Raw genomic sequence first — 25,650 nt, forward strand, 5'->3', positions numbered from 1 at the left:
GGAGTAAGGGCAGGCAGACACCAGCAGGTAGGTACCGAAACCAGTGGCCATGTTTAGATCTACCTCCAATGAGTCATAACTCCGCTGGTTCATCCAGCCTGACACAAACTTCTGGGGAGAGATTGTCACAGAGGTTTGGTTACTCAGTTAGGCAGCAGCTGAACAGAAAGAGACATACAGGGGATTGTGCAACAAGACAAAGCCAAGTGGTCCGTCTTCTGAACAAAGAAGTGCAGAAGCCTGAGCTCTAGACCACTCCATGCAGATGTTGAGCTCACACCAGAAAGTCTGTACCCAGCAGGGATGATGGCTTTCTCAGTGCTGCTTATGCGAAGTCCCCTAACCTAGTCATTCCTGGTTTTGTGCAACTAAGGGAGAGTTGCATACAACAAGTAGTAAGAGCATTTGGATGCTCAGATGAGAGTCCTGTGACTTTCTCTGCCCCTGTGTGAGGGGCTTTAAACAGTAACAACCCAGGAGAGATAATCTTTTTCAAGTGGCACAGCTGAACTTCCTACAATAATGGCTATCTGACTTGAGGGAAAGTCATATAAAACAACTATGTATTTTACAAATTTTTTGCATGCCTGTCAACAAAACCTGGGCGGGGGGGGGCGTAGGATAAAAAAAAAACCCTGCAATCTAGGGGGAAAGAGAATAAAGAGTTTTGTGTTTTGTTTTGTTGATAGAAATTCTATATATCTGCATACTTGCTATTTGTGCTCAACACTTTCTTCACGATTCCAGACCACTCATTTACTCCTTCTGAGCATCTGATCTGATTGCCAGTGTTCTAACTAGGCCCCTAAAGACACTTGGGCTGTTGTAAAGAACCACTAGATGGCCTCCCTGATGCCAGAGTCACTCCAACCATGCCAGTCCTTGACTTTGCACAAAGAAAGCCCTTTCCAGGAGCACACACAAGTTTTGCCTAGTTCCAATCAAGCTGCAGAAGACTGTGACTGATGTCCTCAAAGATGCTCACTAACTAGGCACAAGTGTTCTGGGGAAGTGAGAGGGAACAGGTGTCGAGATGTCTGCAGGGGAAGGAGAGTGGACAGGGCCAGGGGAGGGTCAGCAGCTTCCAGAGGGGACTCAGGAACAGCAAAGTCATTGATGAACCTTATATGGAGAAGAACTTATGTTTATAACTAAATTTGTGTTAAGATTCAGGCAAATACTATAAGAGTAAAATAAACAATGTTCTTTTGAAACTAGCAAAAAAATTCGATGTATTTGAAGGCAGGAAGGAAAAGAATGAAAAAGAAAAAATTGACAACAAAAAATATAAATTAAATGAGGATAATAAGCATAATTGGGTATGAAGTCATAAATCAAATACTTAATTAGTACTAGATTAAAGCTATATGTTATTTGTGGAAGTGAAAATGATGATCCACTTAAAATGAAAGTAGACAATGAACTTAAGACATAAGATAAAAAAGAAAATGTAATCCAGGATAAAAAACAAAAGCCAAGACAACAGTGGGATTATCACAAGACAAAAATAAAAGCGAAACAAATGCATGCAAGGCAGAAAATAAGATATAAGACGATACTACCAAAAGAACAATCAATAAAGGTGTTATAGCCATGGACACACATGCAACTAACAAAAGTACCAGAAAACACAGAAAGCAACAATTAGAAGAGTCAGGGAAATGAAAAGTATAGCCAGCAATCAGATAATATGGAAAGCTTCAGAAATGCTCCCCTGAGTCTGGGACCTAAAACACTTAGTATTAAATGAACAACTCCTGAGAGAAATAAAAGCAGGTTTATAAAATACTGCGTTAAGTAACAGAATATTATAGATAGTACCTGTGGCATGGGAGCAAGAGCAAGAGGGGTCACCTCAAGTCTTTGGGTGACGTCTGAACAGCGAACAGCTTCATGGTGATGCAGTGGACACTGGTAGAGTTACCAGAAGTAAAGGAATGTTTCGTGATAGTGAGAGGGTATATTCATAGAAAGATACGCCAATCTTCAAAGTACAGAGTTGTGTCGCTTAAATTAAACCTACAAATGAGGACAAAGAAAGCAACAATCCAGATATGGGCAGGAGTCAATAAAGCAGAAAGCAAGCCTTAATGTACAGCTTAATACAACTAACACCTAGCAAAATCAAGTGTGAAAAGAAGGAAATGAAATTACCAATATTAGAAACAGGGGGGTGGGGGCGGGATGGCTCAGTGGAAGAGCGCTTCTCTAGCCTGTGCAAGGCCCTGGGTCTGAACCCACTGTTGCAAATGACAATGATGATGATGATGACGATGGCGACATGGAGAGGAGATACTACTGCAGATCATATTGACACTAATGGATAATACTACAAGCAACTTAATCTTCTTTATTTTATTTTATTATAGAAGGCATGGGCTCTCAAGATGTCTCAGTGGAGAAAGGTGCTCCCTGGAAAGCCTGAGGACCTGAGTTCTAATCCCAGGAAGCATTATTGAGAGACACTAACAAATACACAGAGCTCGTATTTTAGACGAGGAAGTGGGGGAGGGGGGGAGGTGGAGGAAGAAGGAAGAAAAGTTGAAATAAAGAAGCAGATATGAAAGGAATGTGCTAAATATTCCAATTGTGCGAAATTCGAGAACAAGTCAAAACACAGTTAGGATGAAAGAAGTTGACTGTGAGGACGTGGGAGCTGACAGTCAGGAAGCACAGGCCTCTCTTTGGGGTGCAAAGTGTCCTCCACCTCGATGACGGGCTTCAGATACAGCCAAGAAAACTGAGCTGTAGGCTCAAGACCCTCTGCGTGACTTTTCCCTGAAGAGAAATGGCAACTCATTAAGTGAAAACCGTGCTTTCCTTTTGTGGGGTCACCTGGGGACAACCCCTAATCTGTACAAAGGAGCAGTGAACGGTGCTGGGGTGACAGAGGTCCTGGCAGAGGAGATGGCAAGTGAGCAAGGCCCCAGGCAGAGGAAGAATGGTGGCCTGGGACAGCAGCGACAGAGTCAGAAGAGGAAGGCACCAGCAAACAGGAAGACGCGAGACGAGAGGGAAGCAAATGCTGAGAGGGAGAAAACAAGAAACCAAAAATGACGATCCAACTCACCCAGCTGCACGATGTCACGCCCCAGAAAGCAACAGCGGCATTTTATTTGGAGACTGTCTCCTTCCCTCAACACCTGTAGATCAGCCTGGAAGCCAGGACAAGGGCACTCAGTGGTAAGTAGTTTTAACTGCTGAGAGCTGAACCCAAAGCCTTGCGTTTGCTAGTTGAAAATACCATCACTGAGTTACACCTCTGGCCCATGAAACTTTGGTTAGTGTTTTATTTTCAGTATTCAGGACTGCACCCAGGATCTCTTGCATCCTAGGCAAGGTAATACATTACTCCTGGGTCAATAGCCCTAGACCCATTTTTTAAGCTTTTTTTTTTTTTTTTTTTTTTTTTTTTTTTTTGGTTTTTATGAGACAGGGTTTCTCTGTATTGTTTTGGAGGCTATCGGTCCAGCCCAGCCTCGAACTCACAGAGATCCGCCTGCCTCTGCCTCCCGAGTGCTGGGATTAAAGGCATGCGCCACCACCGCCAGGCCATTTTTTAAGCTATTAATCAACCACCTTGATACAGTTCTCTCCTAGGGTTAATGCCCTGACTGTAACATCTGAAGATCTGAAGAAAGGCTACGTTATGAGATAATGGCAATTTGCCATATATATATATATATATGTGTGTGTGTGTGTGTGTGTGTGTGTGTGTGTACATATATTGTGTGTGTACATATATACATGCACACACACACACACACAGATGATGTCCACGATCTATTCATACCCAATCTAGGCAACATGGCTCAGTCTGCCCTCAGGAACTCACACTTCTTTTTGCAGTTGAATCACTAAGACAAGCAGGAGATGACTCACAAGGAGTTGATGAAGCAATTAACGCCAACTCTCCCTCTCTTAGACACTCCCTCCAGTGAAAGAATCAAATTGAATCATGTAAAGTCATCACCAACACACACAAACACACACTTTTATACAAACACACACATACTCCTTCACACAATACACATACACACACACATACACACATGGGGAGGGGTGCAGAGATCATAAAGCCATGTTCTACTTTAGCAAGCAATGGAGTGGGGTTCTTATCCACATCTTGAACTTGGACAGACCAGGGTAAGTTTTGGTAAGGCTGTCATCATCAGCCCTGCTTCCTCTATTTTAATTTACAAACACTGGGTTTACAGGAATGGCTTGAGAGGCATTCCTATAAAATGAGCTTACTCATTGAATTTTTTTAAAAGGAGAACAAAGCCAGAAACCACGGCCAGCCCCTGGTCTACCTAAGTGTGTGAACAAACTGCTTGCCAGTGTCACTGGTCTCAGGTTGATCTCCTCCATCTGACGGTGATGTCCGGTCTTTATTGGCCAAAGTATGAAGACAAACTATTCAGTGGGAAGAAGAAAGGAATGTGAACTCCAGTCTGGTGATTTCAAAATGTGAGGCATGCGTACAAACAGAAAACTCAGCGGGATACTTCTTCATCACACTTAAAGTTCTCCCCTACCTCCAAGCAATCCTTCAAATGTGGTCTCAGCTTAGCAGTGATTGTGTTCTACAGAAGTCTGCTATAAATGCAGATTCTCGTGGAGCAGTGGGTAAAGGGCTTGCTGAGCCAGCATGACGGCCTGAGTTCAGATGGCTGGAAACAACAAAAGCAGGGCACTGTGGTGAGTCTACAACTCCGGCACCGGGGAAGCAGAGACATGCAGCTCTCTGGCTATTCCTGGCAAGTAACTCTAGCTCAAGGTTCAATGAAAAGCTGCCTCAAAACACATCTGCTATCAGCCTCTGACCTCCATATGAACGTGAATGTACACATAGAGGAGGAGGAGGGGGAGGAGGAAGAAGGCCAGATGGGGAGAGGAAGAGACAGGGAGAGAGATGCAGAGAGATGCTGAGGTTTATTCTCAAGCCCCACCCAGGATTTATGAAGCCAAATGCTGGGCACAGGCTCAAGTACCTGGGTTTTAACAAGATGGATTCTTAATGATTTATCATTATACCCACAGATCAATTTGTCTCTCAACCCTCGCTAAGAAGCTTCTATTTGTAGGAGATGGTGATTAACACAGAGACTCACTACTGGTCAACGTGCAGAGAATAAGAAACTGCAGAATTCTCAGCTTGTGTGTGTGTGTGCGCGCGTGCACACATACATACATACATACATACACATACACACACACACACATACATGCAACAAACCCCACAAGACTCCCAGGTAACTCTCCACATGCCTGGCTGGAAACTAGAACGCTCACCTTTATCCAGTTTCTAATGCTCAAATCTCAAGTGCGTGGGGTCGGCAAAGAGGTTAGCTTCACCTGTCTGGTCACTCTAGTCCTGGGGTCCAGGAAGCTGTCACTGTTCCATAATCACCCTGTGGAACAGGACTGCAGCTGGCATTAAAACAGCAGCCTCCTAGTTACAGTATTTCCTACCCATGATGGACTTGTGCAGGAAGCCCTTGAGGTCAACAGAACCCTGGTGATTACCTTGGCCTCGGACACGGGGAGGCTGGAATCAGGAATGTTAATAGCTTCTGTCAATTACAAAACCATAGACCAGACCAGAGACCAGTCTGCTCTTTCCTCATACCCAGATCTGCATTCTGTCCTTGTCTCCAGGTGTGAGCCAACACCTCAGAGTGTATGAGTGTCAATTTGTGAAGGAGAAGTGATGATAAATTACATGAATGCCATGTCACAGTCTTAGCCTAGGCTCTAACAGTTAGAGATTCAGTAAAACCCCTTTCGTGTGCATAACACTACTATGTCATTTCTCGCTTTGACCCCTGTCCGTGAGCCAGTCCTCACCTCCCTAGGCTGAGGAGGACACTGGCTGAAGAGTCACTCAATGAGTAGCAGAGGGCTACCATCAACTTCTGGGTCACAGTTTCCCCAAAGGAGAGCACATTCCATCCAGCATGCTAATTCATCCTGCATATGGTGATTTCCTTAGTGCTAAGACTTCTAAAACAGTATATGGGGTTACAGATGAGATTCAGGGGTATATAGTAATTACCAGTCATGTGCTCATGCCCTGGGTTTAATCACTAGTACCACACGTATATACCACACGTATATACCACACGTATATACGTGCAGACATAAACACACAGAGATATGGGTCTATATGCATATGTATATGTATGCATTTTGAAAAATACGTAAATAACAAAGAAAATATCTCACTTGACTTATACTGTCTAAACATAGATACATGAATATTTAATAATGTGCACATTACCTAATTTTTAATGTCTGGGATATGTTAAATGTATTTCTCTTTAAAGCTCCATGGTACTATGTTCTCAACAGCAAGGTTATCAGAGTAACAAAAGCAAAGAGGTCTCATGTGTTTAGTAACTCATTTTCATGTGTTTTAGTTTTGTGTGGATAAGCGTTTGCCTACATCTATGTGTACCATGCATGTGCCTGGTACCCTAGGAGGCCAGGAGGCATTGGAACCCCTAAGAACTAGAATTACAGACAGTTGTAAACTGCCACATGGGTGCTGGGAACACAATTCAAATCCTCTACAAGTGCTCTTAGCCACTGAGCTATCTCTCTAGCCCTATTTTAATGTGTTTTAAAGAGATGTTATTAATTTTTAAGATGTACCCTGGGTGCATTCTAAGCTAGATTAGTTTCAAAAACAATGACCTACAGAATTGTCCAGTGTCTGTGTATTCTGTGCCAGAAGAAAAAATCTCAGAGGCAGATTTTACTAAGTTCAACTTGTCTCCATTCTCTGTCACCACAGGAACACGGGCTCTTCCATTTCCTAGATATTTATCTAAAAAGGTCTTTTTCTCTGCCCAAATGTAGACCCCTTTACGCCTCGCATAGATAACAACAGCTTGCATAGTTCTCCTGGGTGAACTCATCTTCCTCACAGCTTCAGCTCTAAAATACATCTGCATCAGCCAAAGTGAGTGAAGGTAATTTAGTGCACCCCCATACAGACACAGACACAGACACAGACACAGACACAGACACAGACACAGACACAGACACAGACACACACACACACACACACACACACACACACACACACACACAGGGCATCTGGCCCATGCTTGCTACGTGCTTTTCATAACTTAGCATATCTTTATAACCAGCTTAAGAGGAAACATCATTATTTTACTCTCAAGCTTAGAGACATGAAACAACGTGTTCAAATTCATACAGGTAGTAAAATGTGGAGCAGTTTAAGTCTCAAAACAACAGCAGCAAACCAGCATGACTACCATCCAAAGCAATAGTTCTCAATGGCTTTGTTTTGAATAAAAATTATTGCAGACTTGCGGCAATAGATATTTTACCTTTAGTATTGGATGACTAATAAGATAAACAATGGTCACAGAGATACCATTAATTTAGCAACTTTAAAAGCTTTTGGTTGATGAATCACAGTGTCATTCAGCTGTGTGTCTGACAGATTGCTCTTGTTTCAGTCAGAATGTGTCTGTGGCAAATGCCTATCCCAGCACTCCACAGGCAGAGGCAGGAGGGTCAGAAGTTCAAGAACGGTCAAAACTACCCAGTGGGTTCAAAGTCTGCCTGGGCTTCGTGAGAACCTGTCCCTAAAACCCAATCTCCTGAAAAAAGTTAGTAACACAGCTTGGTCATAGATCACTTACCCTGGCACACACATAGCCCTGGGTTCAACAAAGTTCCTATTTCTACATGGGTGACACTGTCAGCTCCACCCACACAGGATGCTCAGCACGCATACAAGACATGTGAGGTTGTTCTTGGAAGGTCTGCCTTCTAGAACCCACAGCTCAGAGCCCCTAGAACGTAACTTAGTCCATACTTCTTACTTAGCAGCAAATGTCCGGCTCCCATCCAGTTGTCCAGCAATGTTTCCTGTTATCTCTTTGCCACACAGCCTTTGCCCTACCTCGGCTTGAATTTCCCAATGACTGCGCCCGCTGCACAGCAGGACTCCCCAGCTGCTACTGCTGCAGTTCCTCTTCCTGAGATACTGCTACCTCCTTGGGAACAATATTCACTCCCAACCCTGTGGAGCCACTTCCTGACTCACACCCCCACCCCAGGACTGCACTAAAACAGCCTGCTTTATAGGATTGCTTCTCTGGAAGGGATGAAGGAGTTGAAATAGGGTGTTGTTATCCTTCTGCCTCAGCTCCCTGAGTGCTGTGATTACAGGTATAACTCACCACGCCCAGTTTGACCACTGCAGTCTGCACATGCCCACGTGACGGCATGTAACACAGTACCAGGAAAATGGTATGCGTCTCTCTGTCAGCTCATCTAGTCCAAATTTCCTGAGATAAAGGTCCCCAGTCAGGGCACAAGGTAGGCGATGTTCACAAGGCAGATAAGTGAGGGTTGGAGAAAAACACAATTGCCCTTACACGGTGATTGTAAGAATCTGAATTTGAATCACCAGAACACACGTAAAAGCTGGACACGTGACAGGCCCTGCTTTCCAGCTAACCAGTTCTGTGACCTTGGCAGTCACATTCCTTCTGGGATGCTCCATTTGTCTACTAAATTGAGGCAGTGGGTAGGGGACTTCTCCCTGTTCTACAGTGACTTACAAGGGTAAGCATTCACTTGACAAGGATCTGCTAGTACAAATCTTGGGCTTCGCTGGACCTCAGCCTATTTTACAATGACTCAATTGAATACAGCCAAAGGCAGTATGAAAATAGTTGCACATATGAGTCACAGCTGTGTTCTAATAAAACTTTATATATACATATATACAAAACATATATAATAAAACTATACACATGCGTATCTATGTCAACAGGCTGGACTGAGCCAATGGAATTTGTTTGTTTGTCCTCCATATTGCTCTGTAGTCCACATAGCTTGATGCAGGAATGACCACAATATATGTACCCCAGAGCCTCCAATGACCAATCAAGAGTATGACGAGAATTATATGCACTCAATGGGAAACTGTGAAGTGATATTGCTTACTCAGTGACATGTGGAAATGAACATACAGACTAACTGATGAAAGATAATTACCACAACCCTGCCCCAGCCAGGTTTGTTTTGTTTTGAGACAGAGTCTCATGTTACCCAGGCTGGACCTGAAGGTGCTATGTAGCTGAGGTTGTGGTTCAACTTCTGATCTGCTTCCCACCTCCTAAATGCTTATAAAGGTATATATCGCCATGGTATACACCAAGGCTTCCTGCATGGCAGGCAAGCATTCTACAAATTGAGCTACATCTCCAGATCTATATTGACATATTTAAGAGAAGACCATGCCTTTAAAGGGAGGTAGAGACTGTCACAGCCTGGTCCATAATACAGCACAAAGGCAGGCAAAAGTTTTTCTGGTTTGGTTAGGAAAACCCTCCCTCTCTTGAGCTAAGCAGAGCAGCTGGCTAAAACAATATACTCTACTCACTAATGGCGATTCACTGATCACCAGGCAACTATCTGACTCCATACAGACACCTCTAAGGGAGCATGGGCACTGTGACAGTTACTGAGATCTGCAGCCAATGTGCAGCTGTCTCTCAAGGCAAATCGATAGAGTAGTTTCCAGCCATGAAGTCCATTCCCTTGATGCTTGGCACGGAGAGAACATGCAAACAGTGTAGCCCCCAAGGCTGCTGGTGATGTACCATCCTGGTGTCCTCCCTCGCAAGTGCCTCTGTCATTTCGCTCAGAGTCAGCCTGGAAAGCCCTGAACTCAGACCTGAAGCCACCACCCTCTGGGCTCCCAAGCAGGGAACGAGGACAGCAGGCCTGTGTGGCTCCAGCCAACCCTCTGATGTCACTACTCACAGGGCATACACCACATTAGCTCTGCTCCCCTTCGACTCCCTTCCTCCTTGCTTTACTATAGCAGAGAGTGAACAGGATGCTGCAGGACAGTGTTTAAGTTTACCTCCGTATTCGTGTAAGGGAGGAAAGCTAGCACCAGCTACAATCCAAACACCAGAGTAAACCAGAAAAGAGCAAGAGCCAAATACCCAGGGCAACAAGTAGTGTCCAGTAGTTACCACAACAAAGCACAGTAAACAGTGGAGGGACTTAAGAAAACTAAATCAGGGGGAGGAGCCAGCGTTATCCAAAAAAAAAAAAAAAAACAGGAAAAAGTAAGATCTTTTGCCCTACTGAGCTCCAACACAAAAGCTCAGTATAAAAGTCAGAAAACTTTTACACACACACACACACACAGCAATAAAGGATGCCTATAGGCTTGGGGTAAAATGAAAGGAAGTCAGGGCCTGCTTCCCTAAGTTCTCCCAGGATATGCAAGGTCAATTCCCCCAAACCAAGGAAGGAAAACAAAACCTACTGCAGAGGAACAGGACAGCAAGCACCTCCTTCCCACTAAGTCCATGTTCACAGGAGACAGCGGAGCTGCAGTTGCCGAGGAGAAAGGCCGCTTTCACATCCGTCCTGCTTCTCACTGGGGATGCCGAGTTCAGTTGCACAACCCAGCCAGGAATTCAATACTTGAGGCTCTCTCGTAAATTATCAAAACGTAAACCAACAGCTACGGTGGAGACCATCTGCACCACCAGCATCCCAGCACTGGGATTTCAGTGAGAGACGTTTCTATGGCTGTTTGGTCTCAGCCTGGCTCATCCTTGCCCATACCGAGCTTACAGATGCATACAAAGACCATTGTGCATTTTGTTCATGTGTGTGTGTGTGTGTGTGTGTGTGTGTGTGTGTGTGTGTAATTTCCACATGGGAGTCTCAATGGCAGATAAGTAGCAAGATAAAAGTGTCACTTTTTACCCTAGCTTTTCTACTCACCAGAGTTTTGAGGCTGGCTTTCTTATTCTAGTCAAATGACTTCTTAGATTTTCCCATAGCAGCACAATATTTGTGTATACAAGAACCTAATGAACATATGTCTAACGATCACTGGTTTCCATGATTTTAATTCCAATTTAAAAGAAATCTGACCTTTCAGGAGGGTTTACAGCATAAATACAAACCTACCTAACAGAAAAAAAATGCAGTGCTCTGTAGTCCTGAACCCCCTTGCATAGAAAACTGCTAAGTACCTCTAAGTTAAAATTTTCTCAGGGCAAAATAAGCATGCACATTTTTCTAGACACCCCCAAATATAGGAAGGCAATAACGACTTTACTTCATTTGTACAAACTGATAGATCACCTTTTAAATTCATGCTAAACAGCTAAATGTACCTGCAGACTGTCAAAAACTGTCAAGTGAAATAATTATTGATAGGTGCATTAAAATTAAAAATGAATGTAGGTTAATAAATGAAAATGGCTTGAAAGAAAAAGCATATAATCTAAACCAAGAAAAATCAGACAGTGGATCTGCCAATCAGGCGTTTTGGGCTGAGCATAGAATACTGAAAGGAAACCAATGATGATAATGAAACAAAAATTATCCCCACAAGGGTTTCTGTGACAACCCATGACAGCTGAGGCTGGCTTTTTTTTTTTTCTGGTGGCTGCATGTCCACAAACTTGCCTTTTCAGGTTCTGACATAAATGTCCACCAAGAACCAAGTATGCACCCAAAAACAGTGGGTTCCAGCTCAGTGCACTGCGTAGCAATGGAGAAAGAACAGGAGTCAGAAGTTGGCTCAGTCAGTAAAGTGACTGCAACACAAACATAAGGACCAAAGTTCAGGTCCAACGAACCTATGTAGAAGGCCAGTGTTGGTGGTGCATGTGTAACATGAGCGCGTGAGAAACAACAGGCTAGAGGATTCCTAAAACTCACTGGCTAGTTGAATCTATGACTTCATGTTCAATCAGCGACCCTATCTCAAAAAATAAAGACTATTAGCCTGTGTGGCCTCTATATGCACACACACACACATGTTCATGAGAATACACGGGCAAATGAGTACACACTGACACTAGCAAGTAAAGATGCCACACACAGGAAGAAAGAGGAGGAGGAGGAAGATGACAGTGGCAACAACATCACAACCTATCTCAGTGGAGGCCCAGAGCTGCCTACTTGCCTCACCCTCCTTGTCTGCACCAGATAAGGGTCCAGTCTCCTAGCTTTACCATCAACATCTCTAAGCTGACCACACTCAAGAGTATTTAGCCATTGACCTGCAGATCCATCCATCTAAATATAAGGCTGACATCACTATTTTCTAATGTTCACATGGACATTACCACCACTACGCCAACTGTCCCTCAACTTCTCTTTCCCTTGTCATTGAAGAGCATGGTCACCCACCAAGCAGACATCCCATGTTTTCCTGGGGTTTTGTTGTTTGTTTTTGTTTTTTGGGTGTTTTGGGAGTGTTGTTTTTTGGTTGGTTGGTTGGTTTTTCAAGACAGGGTTTCTCTGTGAAACCAATCCTGGCTGTCCTGGAACACACTCTATAGACTAGGCTGGCCTCAAACTCACAGAGATCCACCTGCCTCTACCTCCCAAGTGCTGGGATTAAAGGTGTATGCCACTACTGCCCAGCTTTTTTTTTTTAACTGCTGCTTTGAACCCATCCGATCTACAGTTGCATCTTCGAGACAGAACTGCAGTCTGCCCATCTCTCCATTTCTCTTCCCATCCTATCTTAGCAGAGTTACTACAACAGCCTCCCAAATGATCTGGCTTAATGAATTCTTTTCATAATGCATCACAGACATCTTTTAAAAATACAGGAGATGCTCTCATTCTCCTTGCTTTCAGAACTTTCACCATTCCTCCAGTGAGCTGACTGGTGACTTCCCCCAAAACAGTATCTACATCCCAGAAGCTGTAAATGTGATCAAATATTGAAGAAAGAATCTCTACAAAGCTGATTAAGGATTGCATGAGAGACTCATCCTGATTATCTATGTGGGTCCTGTATCAGTTACTTGTTTGTCATGATGATAAAGGCAACCCAAGGAAGGAAGGGTGTGTTTTGGCTTATGGTTTGAGAGGATACAGTCCATCCTGGTGAGGAAGGAAGAGTGGGAGGAGCTTAAGGCAGCTAGTATTATTGCATCTCCAACCAAGAAGCAGAGAGAGAGAAAAAAGAGAGAGAAATGCAGATGCTCAGTGGGCTCGTGCTCTCTCTCTCTCTCTCTCTCTCTCTCTCTCTCTCTCTCTCTCTCTCTCTCTCTCTCTCTCTCTCTCTCTCTCTCTCTCTCTCTCTCTCTCCTTTTCATTCAGTGCAGGCCCCAGGGACCCATGGGCGGTGCTGCCCACAGTCAGGGTGGGGTCTTTCCTCTTCAGTCACACCTCTCCATAAACACCCTCACAAACATGCCCAAATGTGTTTCCATGGAGATTCCAAGTGGAGCAAAGTTGATCATAACAATGAGCAACAGAGCCTTTCCTCAGGGCCCAGTGTCCTTCTAAGAAACTGGTGAGGACAAGGTCCAGACACACAGGGTGACACCATGAAGACAAAGACAGAGCCTATAGTGACACATGCCAAAAATAGTCTTAAGATGCTGGAAGACACAAGAGATCCCCACCCCCTTGTTTTAGGGTACTGTGGCTCCCCAGCTGAAACTCATATTTCAGATACCTCAGAGAACAAATCATGCTGTTTTAAGCCATCTAGCTCCTCCTCTAGCTTCTAGATTTACTCAAAGGTCATTTTCTGGTCTCCAGGCCTTTCCTTGGCTTTTCCCTCTACCCCTGCCATGCTCCTCCCATGGTTTCCATGGAAACATGTAAAAATCTAGCTTTTCTACTTCTGTTATTTGTGTGAAGTGGAGGTACCCAGAGGGCAGGCCACAATCCTTTACCCATTGGCACATGACCTTAGGTAAATAACCGCACCCTTAGAGCTGTGGAAAAGAGTGACAAAACTTGCTTTGTAGACATCTGACAGGCTTCCAGGAAAGCAAGTCGAGATAAATACATTCAACAAATAGTTCTCAGGAACTGAAGCAGGCCAGGCACTGCCTGCAGTGCCACAGCCAGACCCAGATACCATGGCCTGTTCTGCAACTGCCCAGTGTTCTGTGACATCCAGGAACTGGACCACCTGGGGATAACCACCTCATTTCTACCTCAGCTCTGCTCTGAGGCAAAGCAGATGGGCTGACTCAAGATGGCTGCTCTCTAGGCACCATCCCTCCACACATTTCCCCAAAGGTTCCTCATCGGCTTATGCTGGACAATTTCCAATACAAATAGAATCCAGGAGCTTCCCCAGCTACCGCATCTCACTACTCCAAAACGTGGGTAACACCCTCCATATTATTCCTTTCATTTTTCCAAAAACTATGTTTTCAGTATGCACCAGGTGTGTCGGCAATGTCAACCTAATTGAGAAGTTAATAATAAGACCAGACTGTGGCCATTTTTACTTGAATGAAAAGGTGACTGATGGTTTGTTTCCTCTACTTAGGCCTGCACCAGCATCCCTTTGAGTAGTTTTTCTCAGACATCACCATCTCTTGGCTCTAAGTGATTGGTTCTTACAGGCTGCTTGAGAAACTCCTTTGAGGACCTCATTGAAATGACAAGCTTTTCCCTAGAGAGTCATCCACAGGTAGGATGTCATGGTGAAATATAGTTCCCAGGGATCTTAGGACCTTCTGGAGGACTTCTGTAACTAAGGTAAAATGTGACGGTGCATGCCTGTTATCTCAGTACTTGGAAGGCCGAGGTCAAAGATCACCAGGTCAATCAAGGGAAGGTTAGGGTAGATGGTGACGGCCTGTGTCAAACAAACAAAAGGCACACTGATGAGAAACAAAGAGTTCCTAACCACTTTCCAAGAGCACCCATCAACCGCACACACAGCTGCCTACTCACCAGAGCACAGCCCAGGCTCCACCTCCCGGCCAGCCTGCTCAGTAACACCACCAGTCAGCTCATCCACCTCCAGCAGGGGGCAAGGTGGTGCATTGGCCACAACCCTAGAACTTGGGAGGCTGGGGCAGAGGGACCGGGAGTTCAAGGTCAGCTTCCACAACCTAGTAAATTCGAAGCATGTCTGGGCCACTTAGACATCCCTTCTCTCACCTCCTCTCTCTCTCTCTCTCTCTCTCTCTCTCTCTCTCTCTCTCTCTCTCTCTCTCTCTCTCCCTCTCCCTCTCCCTCTTCCTCTCCCTCTCCCTCTCCCTCTCCCTCTCTCTCCCCCCCTCTCTTGTATGAAACAATAAGGTTCTCCCTCCCCTTTTGTTCTTTAGCACACATCTGCAGGGGGCTGAGGAGACAGCTCAGTGGGCAAGTTGCTTGTGGTGCAAGTTTCAGAACCTGGATTTGGATCCCAAAAGTCCAGGGAAAAGTCAAACACACATGGAGGCCCTTGTAACCCTGGGGAGCTGGAGGCAGACAGGGAGCTCCCACAGTGAGCTGGCCAGCCAATATCTAAAATAGGGAGTGCAGAGTGCAGTAAAAGAGACTTCCTCTTCCTAGGTATACACAGTGGAGGGAGGTCAAGAAAGACAGCTTACATGATCTCCAGGCCCCCTTACACACACACACACACATGCATGCATGCACATATACACATGCATGCACCTTATTTGTTGGTACGCAATCCTTAAAATACTCCAAGCTATAATCTTATTTATGGAAACTTCTTAGCAATAAGGGAGAATCCTACTAAGAATTGCAAGCCATTGCTATGCTTTACAGTGCATTTCAGCTACATTAATTCAGGCAAGCTATTTCTCACAGGAAGCAGTTCTTTCCAGAGGCAATGGCACACAGTATTATCATCTTGGCTCTTGCGTTAAGAATCCAGGTACTCTATCTTGAGACATTTACACGCTATAAAAAATGATTGTTATCATCTTTTTTTCAAACAACCTTCCTTGTACAGTTGAAATGAGTTCAATTTCATATAGTCATCTTGCATATAACTTAATGCTATAAATCAAACACAAGAAGTGAGCCGCAATTATTATTTAATCCTAAAAAGAGAATGAAGAGACCAAATGCAAACACCATCTTTCATAGATAAAATAGAATTGCGCTATTTATCATCCCTGTAGCTGAACCTTCTACTTAGAAGTCGAGCAAATTGCACTGCGTAGGCTAAATTTCCTTAAGCTCTTCTGGACAAATTCCCTGCATTCAACAGCATATGTTCCAATGTTTAGTCACAAAAGAACCTCTCCAAAGCATTAAGATAATTACACAATTTTAACTTCTAAGTATATATGTATTTTTAAAAAATTAATAACAGTGTACTGCTTTCCTTAGAAGGAAATTTGAATTACAAAGAATGTCTGACTTTTCAAAATTCCTGAACCTCAAAGCCATTTTAAAAGGGCCCATGAGCCAAGTAGCTTCACTAAATATTTATCACAGAATAACGCTTCCACCATCTGAGAGTTTCTGGCGATGGTTCAAACTCAAGTTCCTGACCATTTTTTTTCACCCTCATGTTTCTCGGCATCAAACCAAAGCATGTTGGTTCTAGTACAGCTCATGAAAGCCTCCGAGGGCAGTTCAAAGGAACCTCGAGCATGATGACTTCATGTTCAAAAGAGTCTTCCCGTGTTAACAACATTTAAGTCTCTGACTCACAAGCCTCAGCCAGAGGTTTTGCTCCATCAGCTCTTCCAGGCAGGTGAGCAAAGGGCTCCATTGTCTTAAAAGCAGTGGGGCAGTTTGTCTAAATATGGACAGACTTCGTGAGAAACCCCAATGGGGGAGATGACTATACCCCATTCCTCAGTATAAACTGAAAGAAAAACAACACGAAATTTGTGTTGTTTAACTGACTCTCTCTCTCTCTCTCTCTCTCTCTCTCTCTCACACACACACACACACACACACACACACACACACACACTCTCTCTCTCTCTCTCTTTCTGTGTGGTAGGGTGCACAGAGCAGTCAGGGATCAGTGTCCATTACACTGCTCTGTCCTCTGTCCTCTGCAACTTTTCTTTCTGTCACTGACCCTGAGGCTCTGATTTGGCTAGACTGGCTGCCCAGAAAACCCCAGGAATCCTCCTGTCTCCACTTCCTCAGAAGTGGGATTAGAGGTACACACAATACCCAGCTTTTTTACAAGGAATTTATGGGGCCAAACTCGGATCCTCGTGTGGCGAGCTTTACTGACTGGGCCATTGCCCCACCCCGTAGATGTCCTTAATTAGTAGAACCACTAAGACCCAAGGGTTTTCTTCCAAAGTTGCACAATAGGAAGGATCTACACCTTCCAGGACAGTGGTCTGTCATTAAGTCCATTCCCTAGCAACAAGAAGGACTCAACCAGAGCTAGCAACCCCTTGGGCAGAGCAGAAAAACCGGGGCCTCTCTGTATGCAACCTTCTGGTTTATAAATTCCCACAGAAAAAAATCACCAGTCCAGATCCCGGCCATATGCAGACCTCAGACACCAGCCTTGCATGGACTTCAGGGACTGAAGGAACATCAGTCACAGAGCTGGGGGGAGGGGGGGTGCACCAAGGTCTCTCCTAGATGCTAGTCTTTTTGTCCCCAGAGAAACTTGGAAAGTCCAGAAGTCCCCAAAGAAACAAGACCAGCTTATTTTAATGTCATATGCACTACCTAATTTATAGTCCACTTGGGGACAGGTGGCCAAATAGACTGCTACGAAAGAGTCCAGGTTGTTTTATACTGAGATGACCTGGAGAGTGACAGTGAGAAAAACAGCATTATCCCTTCTGTCTCCATCCCCTCTTCCCCGTTCTTTAACTGGTGTGTCTTGCTTGGATCTATGAGGCCCAGACTCCTCCATAGCCTTCCCAGGTCTGAGAGCCGGGGTTTCTGTTGACTCAGGATTCTAGGACTGCTATTTATTACTCTACTTACTCCAGGGCGTTTGCAATCCCGCAGGGGTGTGATTGTTAATTTGTTCCTGTGAGCTTCTTAAGGAGTCAAAACAGCCAGAGAGAAGCTTGAACTACACACAGGAGTAAGGGGAGAAAATGCTGCAACAGCAAGGGAAGTGACTCACACTAAAGCGAGTTAGGGATCCACTTTCCCATTCAAGCTGGGCCAAATATGTACAGATGGAACATGGTAGGCAAATACTCTACCACTGAGCTACTCCAGCAACCACTGCACAGATGAAATAGACGCCCCCAGAGAAGCCCACTCCAGTCTGCATCAGACACCAAATCTCAACAGCCACCTTGGTGGAAATACTCTTCAGAAACAGTTTTCAAAATGTCCTCCCTTTCCCCGAGTTGCTGAGATCAATAATGACTTGCACTTACGCGCACTCACCTGGAACCTGCTGCTCGTCCTCTCCCAACGCAGCGTCTATACCCAGGTATGAGGAGGCATTTTTCCACACCTCGCCTGTATCTATTCCGACCTGTCCCTGCACCAGTTTACCGGCTGCATTTACCAGGGCATTGAAGTCAAACTTAAGCATTTTTAAGAGGAAGGGCTCAGTCAGTACGGGTATTTTCAATTTCCTCGGAGCCAGGAACACGAGAACACAACACATGGTGGGAATGGCTGGCAGAAAGGAGCAAACTGACATTTCTCTGCATGCCCCACTCCGTGCTCCCCTCGGCTCCGGTTGGGTTTCTGTTGCTGTGACAAGCGATTGGGGAGGAAACGGTTGGTTTGGCTTACACTTCCATGCCACAGTCCAGTCAGGGCAGGAGCTCAAGGAAAACACCCGGAGGCAGAAACGGAAGCAGAGACCATGGCTGCCTGAGTTGCGTCCTCTGGCTTGATTAGCTGTATCTCTTATATTGCCTAGACCCACCTGCCTAAGGATGGTACCGCCCACAGGGGGATGGGCCGTCCTACATCAGTTAGTGGTTAAGGAAATGCCCCCACAGACACACATGCGGGGCAATCATTCTCATAATTTCTCAACTGAGGTTTACTCTTCCCAGGTGACTAGTCCATGCTGTTGCTCAAAATGAACCAGCACCTCCTCCGTAAAATATAGACATACCGTTTCCTTCTGGTCATAATATGGAATTCTATATTAAGCCAAGGTCTGTGGAGGGAGGATCCTATACTCTTGTTAAAAATTTAGTCAGAAAATCACAGCTAAATCCACTGATACTGAAATCTCATTATAAATCTTAATGACAATGAGGCAGAATCCATTTTGTGCTTGTGTGTATGTGTTAACATGTGTAAGGGTACACGTGTACATGACACATGGTTGTGGAGGCCAGAGGTCCACCTCAGGTAGCCTCCTCAATCACTCCCCCCTTAGTTTTTTGAGACAGGGTCTCTCACTGAACCTGCCACTCCCTCATGAAGCTGGGTTGACCTGTCAAAGGCTTCCAAAGAGCCTCCAGTCACTGCGGCTGCCCCGGTGCCAAGACTGCAGGCACCGGCCTCCACACCAAACTGTTTAGTGGCTACTGGGAACCCAAAGCTGGGTCCCTACACTTACATGGCAGCCATTGTACCCACTGATTTATCTCCCCAGCCCCTCAATCACTTAAAAATGCAAATTGTTAGGACCTCGTCAACACCATCCTGTGTGACACAGAATATCTTCATAACAGAGACCCACTTCGGATGGGTTCCCTGGGAGCTCAAGCCACATGGGTGTAATTAGATAATCTTTTCTAGGTCTAGACTGCCAAAAATTATGAATGTCTTTTATTTTCGGGAAATAAGAACAGAATGAATAACATGGTGACTTATTAAAACTCCTTAATTCCAAGGTCACTGCTCTGAGGTTATATTGTTTGCAAAGATGGTTAGAAAAAACTAAGTGCCTTAAGTCTGCCCCGCCCCCATGCCCAGAAAACTAAAAATTTTGTAAAAATTTTTGTTTAAATTTTCCATTTAACATGATAAGAGCACTTAATAGAGGTTTCAGTTATAGTTATATATAATTATATTGTAAAAGTAATCAATGAAATAAATAATTCCAAAGTGAGATTATATGTTGAAATGTTCAATAACCATTTTTTAGTCTCATTAACATAAAAAAGATAGTAATATCTGTTCAATAAATGGGGTTCAAAACAGACACCTAATATGGGCAAGAAAACAAATTGTGGTTTTATGAGCCATAGTTTTTTCCTATTATTTTGTATATGGGTGTGTGTGTGTGTGAGAGTCCTATTATTTTGTATATGGCTGTGTGTGTGTGTGTGAGAGAGAGAGAGAGAGACAGACAGACAGACAGACAGACAGACAGACAGAGCATGCAGGTCCCCACAGAGGCCAGAAGAGGGCGTGGATCTCTCCGGAACTGAAGTTACATGCAGGTGTAAACTGTTTTTTTTGTTTTGTTTTGTTTTTTTTGCTTTGGTTTTTTGTTTTTCCATGCAGGGTTTCTCTGAGCTCTTGGTATGCCTGCAGGAAACTGAGCCAGAGCCCTCTACAAGAGCAGCAAGTGCTCTTAACCTCTGAGCCCTCTCTCCAGCTCCCCAATAAGAAAAATAGTATTAAATACCCATAGAAAACTTTCAATGTGACCAATAAACTGGTTAATGAATAAACTAAAAGTACTTGTATAATTATTTTACATTGTTCTGTATTAGAATACAGAACATGATACATGAAGAGATTCTAAAATGCTCTAAAAAGCATATTTTTCATGTACTAAACATTAATTTTTCTGTGCTAGTATTTGTATTGCATGTACTTTCAGACAATGACTAGTATAAATATTAATGAGGACAATCCAGCATATGTGAGTGTTAAATCATCAAGCTTTGTGTCCACTGAAAGGGAAAGATGCATCCCTAAGACCATTTATTCCAGTCAACCACAGAATATAATTGAAACCTGAACTACTTGAGACCATTCACCATCCATCCCATCCATCCATCCATCCATCCATCCATCCATCCATCATATCCATTCATTCATGAAACTCATGCTTACATATCATCTACTATTATATATGGAGGCCTTGACCCTCATTTTTATTAAGACAATCTGCAGCTTGCAACGATCTACTGCTTGGAGCACTCTAACGTTCTCAAAGAGGAAAGGGAGATGAAAAAGCCATTAATTTCTTTTGGTACTTGCTCTTTTGGACATACCTCCCCAGTGACTGTGGGGAAGCTAGGATCTTAAATCATAAGGTGTCTGCCTGGGACACGAGATATGTGAGTGACCAGATGAGACACTGAATGACCTGCCTACATGAGCTGTGCAGACAAAGGCTTGGGAAGTGAGTGAAAGTAGCACAGAGGCTCATCTGGGCTTCATGCCCTAGACAAGTAGAGGTTTGCAGTGGCATGGATAATGGGAAAGAATATGGACAAGCAAAGGGATTGATTTATGAAGCTAGAGTGAAGGCGCAGCAGTTAAGAACACTGGATTCTTGCCCAGAGGACCTGGGTTCAATTCCTAGCACCCCATTGTGGCTCACAATTGTCTATGACTCTGGTTCCAGGGTATCTGGTGCCCTCTTCTGGTCTTTACAAGTACTGAACCCATACGGTGCACATACATACATACATACAAGCAAAACACCCATACCCGTAAAGTGATTTTTTTATTTAAGGGAGGGGTCTGAGAGTTACACCAGCCAATCCTGGTGACCAGAAAGAAGCCCAGTGTGAACAGGGAAAGTCTAAGAGCTGGGGGAGGGGTGGAATCAGGCGCTGCTTCTTTCACAGCCCTCTGCCTTCCTCTCATCTGTCTGCCTCCCTCCCACCCCTCCAAGCTACCATCATTCCCATAAATGGTATCTTCCTCTACATGCTACACAGGTACACCAGAAAACCAGGAATGCGAATAACACCTATGACAAACCATTGTTCTTCTTATACATAAAGTTTTATTGATTCCTTACATTGGTGATCATTTTTGCTCTTCAGACGACACCAAAACACAGAGGTTAGTGACTTGGTCATGGCTGTGAGCAGTAGTAAGGCCGTTCACAGACACAAGCAATGTCATAATCTTGGAACAGTCGAGACAAACGAACACAGATACAACCTTCCAGCAAGACTGCACTCCACCATTGGAGTAGGATGGAGACCCCTTTCCACCATGTGGCTTTCATTCATCTCTGCTCTTCTGAAGACTTAGTCCTCACAGCTAAGGTCCCTGTTCTAAGCCTATATCCATGTCTGTGGTGGTGCTCACCTGTAGCCCCAAGGCATGTGGGGGCTGAAGGAAGAGGAAAGCTTAAGGCCAACCTGAGTTACACAGTGTGATCCAATATCAATAAATAATAATAAACAAACAGTTGTTGTAGCAATTGGGCTGGGCGTGATGGTACATACCTTATCCCAGCACTTAAGAGGCAGAGGCAGAAGGATCAGAAGTTCAGTGTCATCCTTAGCTACACAGGGAGTTCAAAGTCACCCTGGGCTACATGAGACCCTGTCTTAAAAACAACAATATCAATAATGTTGATAAAAGTAACAAATGTTTATTTTAAATTGACACATAACACATGTGCATGTTGGTGGGGTGCCATTTCTATATACCTAATTGCTAAAGACTCTCAAACCCCCACGCTTACTTGCAAAGCCAGCTAGAAGCTAATGGAGTCTAACACTTTATAGTCCTGAGAAACCCTGGGGCAGAGCCTTCTACAGAACAATAACTACTTCTCAACAACTGAGGATGGATTTTTTTAAACACCCACTTCTTATACAAAGTACCTCGCCTCAAGAGATTGCTATCAACTACAGTGAGGTTAAAAATTGTGCCCTCTGTCATTGTCTCCTTCTCACCCCCATTCTCCCAATGTATACATTCCGATGTCTTGCAAAGCAGTCAAAGGGACCTTCAAGCAGAGCCTTTCTGTGGGTTAACAGTGAATGAATAACGGCTGGGCTGAGGGAGCAAAGAGAAAATGGGTCAAGGATACTGTGTTTAATACATAAACTTTCTCTGAAATGTTTGTACATCCAAAGGCAGCTTTGCGATTACATGCAGCTGGGGCTCAGAGCCAAACACTCAATACCATGGAAAGCCAATATTCTTTTGCTCAAATTGGAGTCATTGCAGCTTAATACCTATGTCCTTTTCACAACCATGAAACCTCAGTGAGGCAATAACTGAAAAGCCTTAAGCAGGGTGAGGTGGTTTAGCCATGTTTTGCAATCCAAGTACCACTTGGGGTGGTTGCCAGCCTGAAGGGACCTGCCGGCACTTGGTCTACAAAGATCTCAAAACCCCCAGCTATGAGGTAGCACTTTAGGTACGGAGAAATCAAAGATCCTCCTTTCAAGTATCTGTAGCACTAGGCATACCTCATCGTCTCCTATATGCTGGCTCTTGTGGATGAGCAATGGGAAACCTGGGGAAACACTCTTTAACACAAATCACAGAAAACATGTGCCCAGCACACAGTAGGTTCTTCACAGACATCTGTTACTTTTCTTCCTTTCTCCTCAAATGAACGAAAGCAAACAAACAACCTCAAACAACAACCACCACCACAGGTGATCTGGAAGATGGCAACAGATTAAAATAAGTTCTTCAAAGTTATTTGAATGTCTGAATAATGAGTGGAATTTGGTACTGTTCAGTAGCAATTTTTAAAAAATCATTTGTTTTATTTATGTATAAATAATTAAATAAGCAAACACATATTCTGACACCCAAGGAGGCCAGAAGAGGGCATTGGATCTAGAGAAGCTGGAGTCACAGACTGTTTAGAGCTGCCTCGGGTGGGTGCTGGGACCCACACTCCAGTCTTCTGCAAGAACGGAAACTATTCTTAACCTCTGACCCATCTCTCCAGCTGCCCTGAATACAGTTTAAATGGTGATAATATAAATAAAAATCCTTTTGCAGGGATGTGATCACATACATTTCTGAAGTTAAAGGTAAGCCAATACACACAAAATGTATATTGAATACAAAACAATATAAGCAGAGATATTTTTTTATTCTAGAAAACATAGTAAGGACTGGGTGTACAGTTCAGTCAGTCGAGTGCTCCCCTAGAATATAGTGCTCAACCTGTGCTCTTCCCCTCGGATAAGCCACAGTCAGATTATCGTGACAAATCCCTGCTCTCCCCTGGACCTGTGCACGGTGGCCCTTACCCTGAGCAGTGGCCTGAGCGAGGGCTGCGCTCATGCCTGCAGCTCTATTCTAGTAATAAAGTTTTCCTTCAAGCGCTCCCTTTGTTGTGAACTTCAGTGACTCTCCTCCTACAGGCAGCACCCAGTCACACACAGCTTCCCAGAGCCAGTTCCACAAAGCCGAGAGAAGCTCAAGATGACTCATGCAAGGTCAACTCCCAAGTCAGTGGACAAGCCATAAATATAGCCTTCGCTCTGCTTGGGGTTTCTAGTGCTGGACCAGTCTATGAGTTTTGTTTGTTGGTTTCAATGTTCCCTTGGGTATTTCAGAGCAGCTTGGGTTGACAAGATACACGCAAGAAGCTTTTAAACAAATTTCATTAACATTGCACAATTTCACATTCCTGGACCTCTAGCATGTGCCAATTAGCTTTTAACATATGCATTTTAAATGTTTAAATTAAGTTAAAATTTAATTAAAATTAAATATGTTTAAATGCATATGATAATCCATTCAAAACTGCCCTCAAATACAAGTGGGCCATAGCCTATGGCTCACTAGCCTCAGAAATCAGCTGGACCTGATTTCCCCCCTCCCCATTAGATGCAAATGAATCACAAGGCGTGATAAAAAGAAAGACTTTCCATTTCAGAGCTGCCTCTTCTGCCCCAGACTCCAAAGACCCACATAAACAATGCCAGGGAAAGCAGGGAGAAGACAAGTCAGAGCAGGAGATGCAGAAGGCATGGAAGGAGGGGACTAGCATCAACAGCTCTGAGCTGCAGTTAGAATAAGGGAGCTAGGGGCTAGAGAGATGGCTCAGCAGTTAAGAACAGTGGCTGCTCTTCTAGAGGACCCAGATTTGATTCTCAGCACCTACACAGCAGCTGAAAGCCATCTGCAACTCAGGACCCAGGGAATCTGATGCCCTCTTCTGGACTCCCCAGGCACTGCAAGCATGTGGTGCACAGACGCATACACAGGCTAAACACCCATATACATAAAATAAATGCTTAAAAATAAGAAACAGCAACTGAAGGCACTGCAGCCCTGTCCCTGACACATACACACATAAGCATGTGTAGACAAGGCAGATAGAAAGCATAGATAGATAGATAGATGGATAGATAGATAGATAGATAGATAGATAGGTAGGTAGGTAGGTAGGTAGGTAGGTAGGTAGGTAGGGTGATCATTCATCCTGCTTTGGGGACCTTGAAAAGCTCAAGGAGAGCAGCCAACATCTCAAGGGCTCTGACAGTCCTGCTGAAGACAGCCTCCTGCCATGGAAACCTAATCCAAGGGAGTTGTTTGTGCTGTGCTTTCTGCCTCCTGCCACCACCCTCCCAAGCTACTTGATCAAACAAACGGTCATTTATTTTCCTGGCATCTCCGAATTCTGACAAACTCCATTTACCCTTTGACGGCGACTGAATCATGCTGTCTGTTTTTGCTCTCTCTTCTGCTCATATCTACCCCCACCCCACCCACCCAGGCATTCTCTGTGGTCAAAGAATGTTTCGGTATTAGTGTTCAATACAGCAAATGTCAAGTAAACACTCGACACATTTCCTGAGCTATTTAAAGCATCCCCAGCCATTATTTGCTCTGAAGTAGTAAACGGTACATTTCCTTCACTGATGCCAATCCCTCTAGTACTGGCTGTCAGGGAGCAGTCCTTAGAATATTCACAGGCAGCTTGGAAATCAGCGGCATTTTCATAGCGCCTCTGCCAAGACTTTCCTACTTTCCATCTTTTTATGGCATGGTTGTGAGACAATGGACAGGCGGCAACCA

The 25,650-nt window shown here is 44.3% G+C and overlaps 1 protein-coding gene across 12 annotated transcripts in view; it reads right to left on the reverse strand.

Annotated features, from left to right (window-relative positions):
• The window catches only part of Atxn1 (ataxin 1), a 395,773-nt gene that overhangs the window by 337,649 nt on the left and 32,474 nt on the right, over positions 1-25,650 (reverse strand). The window contains exons 3-4 of one of the 12 annotated variants that reach the window (XM_040755907.1): positions 4,539-4,673; positions 3,071-3,155 (exon numbers count right to left, since the gene is read on the reverse strand). The exons of 8 other annotated variants lie outside the window; for them this stretch is intronic. The gene's annotated coding sequence lies outside the window, so the exon portion shown is untranslated. Of the gene's footprint in view, positions 1-3,070; positions 3,156-4,538; positions 4,674-18,147; positions 19,675-25,650 lie in introns of those variants that run through there. 3 more of the 12 variants (XM_013110597.3, XM_040755908.1, XM_021224951.2) reach the window with 3 other exon arrangements.

Source organism: Mesocricetus auratus, unplaced genomic scaffold (assembly GCF_017639785.1).
Source record: "Mesocricetus auratus isolate SY011 unplaced genomic scaffold, BCM_Maur_2.0 Super-Scaffold_100013, whole genome shotgun sequence".
Lineage (NCBI taxonomy): Eukaryota > Metazoa > Chordata > Mammalia > Rodentia > Cricetidae > Mesocricetus > Mesocricetus auratus.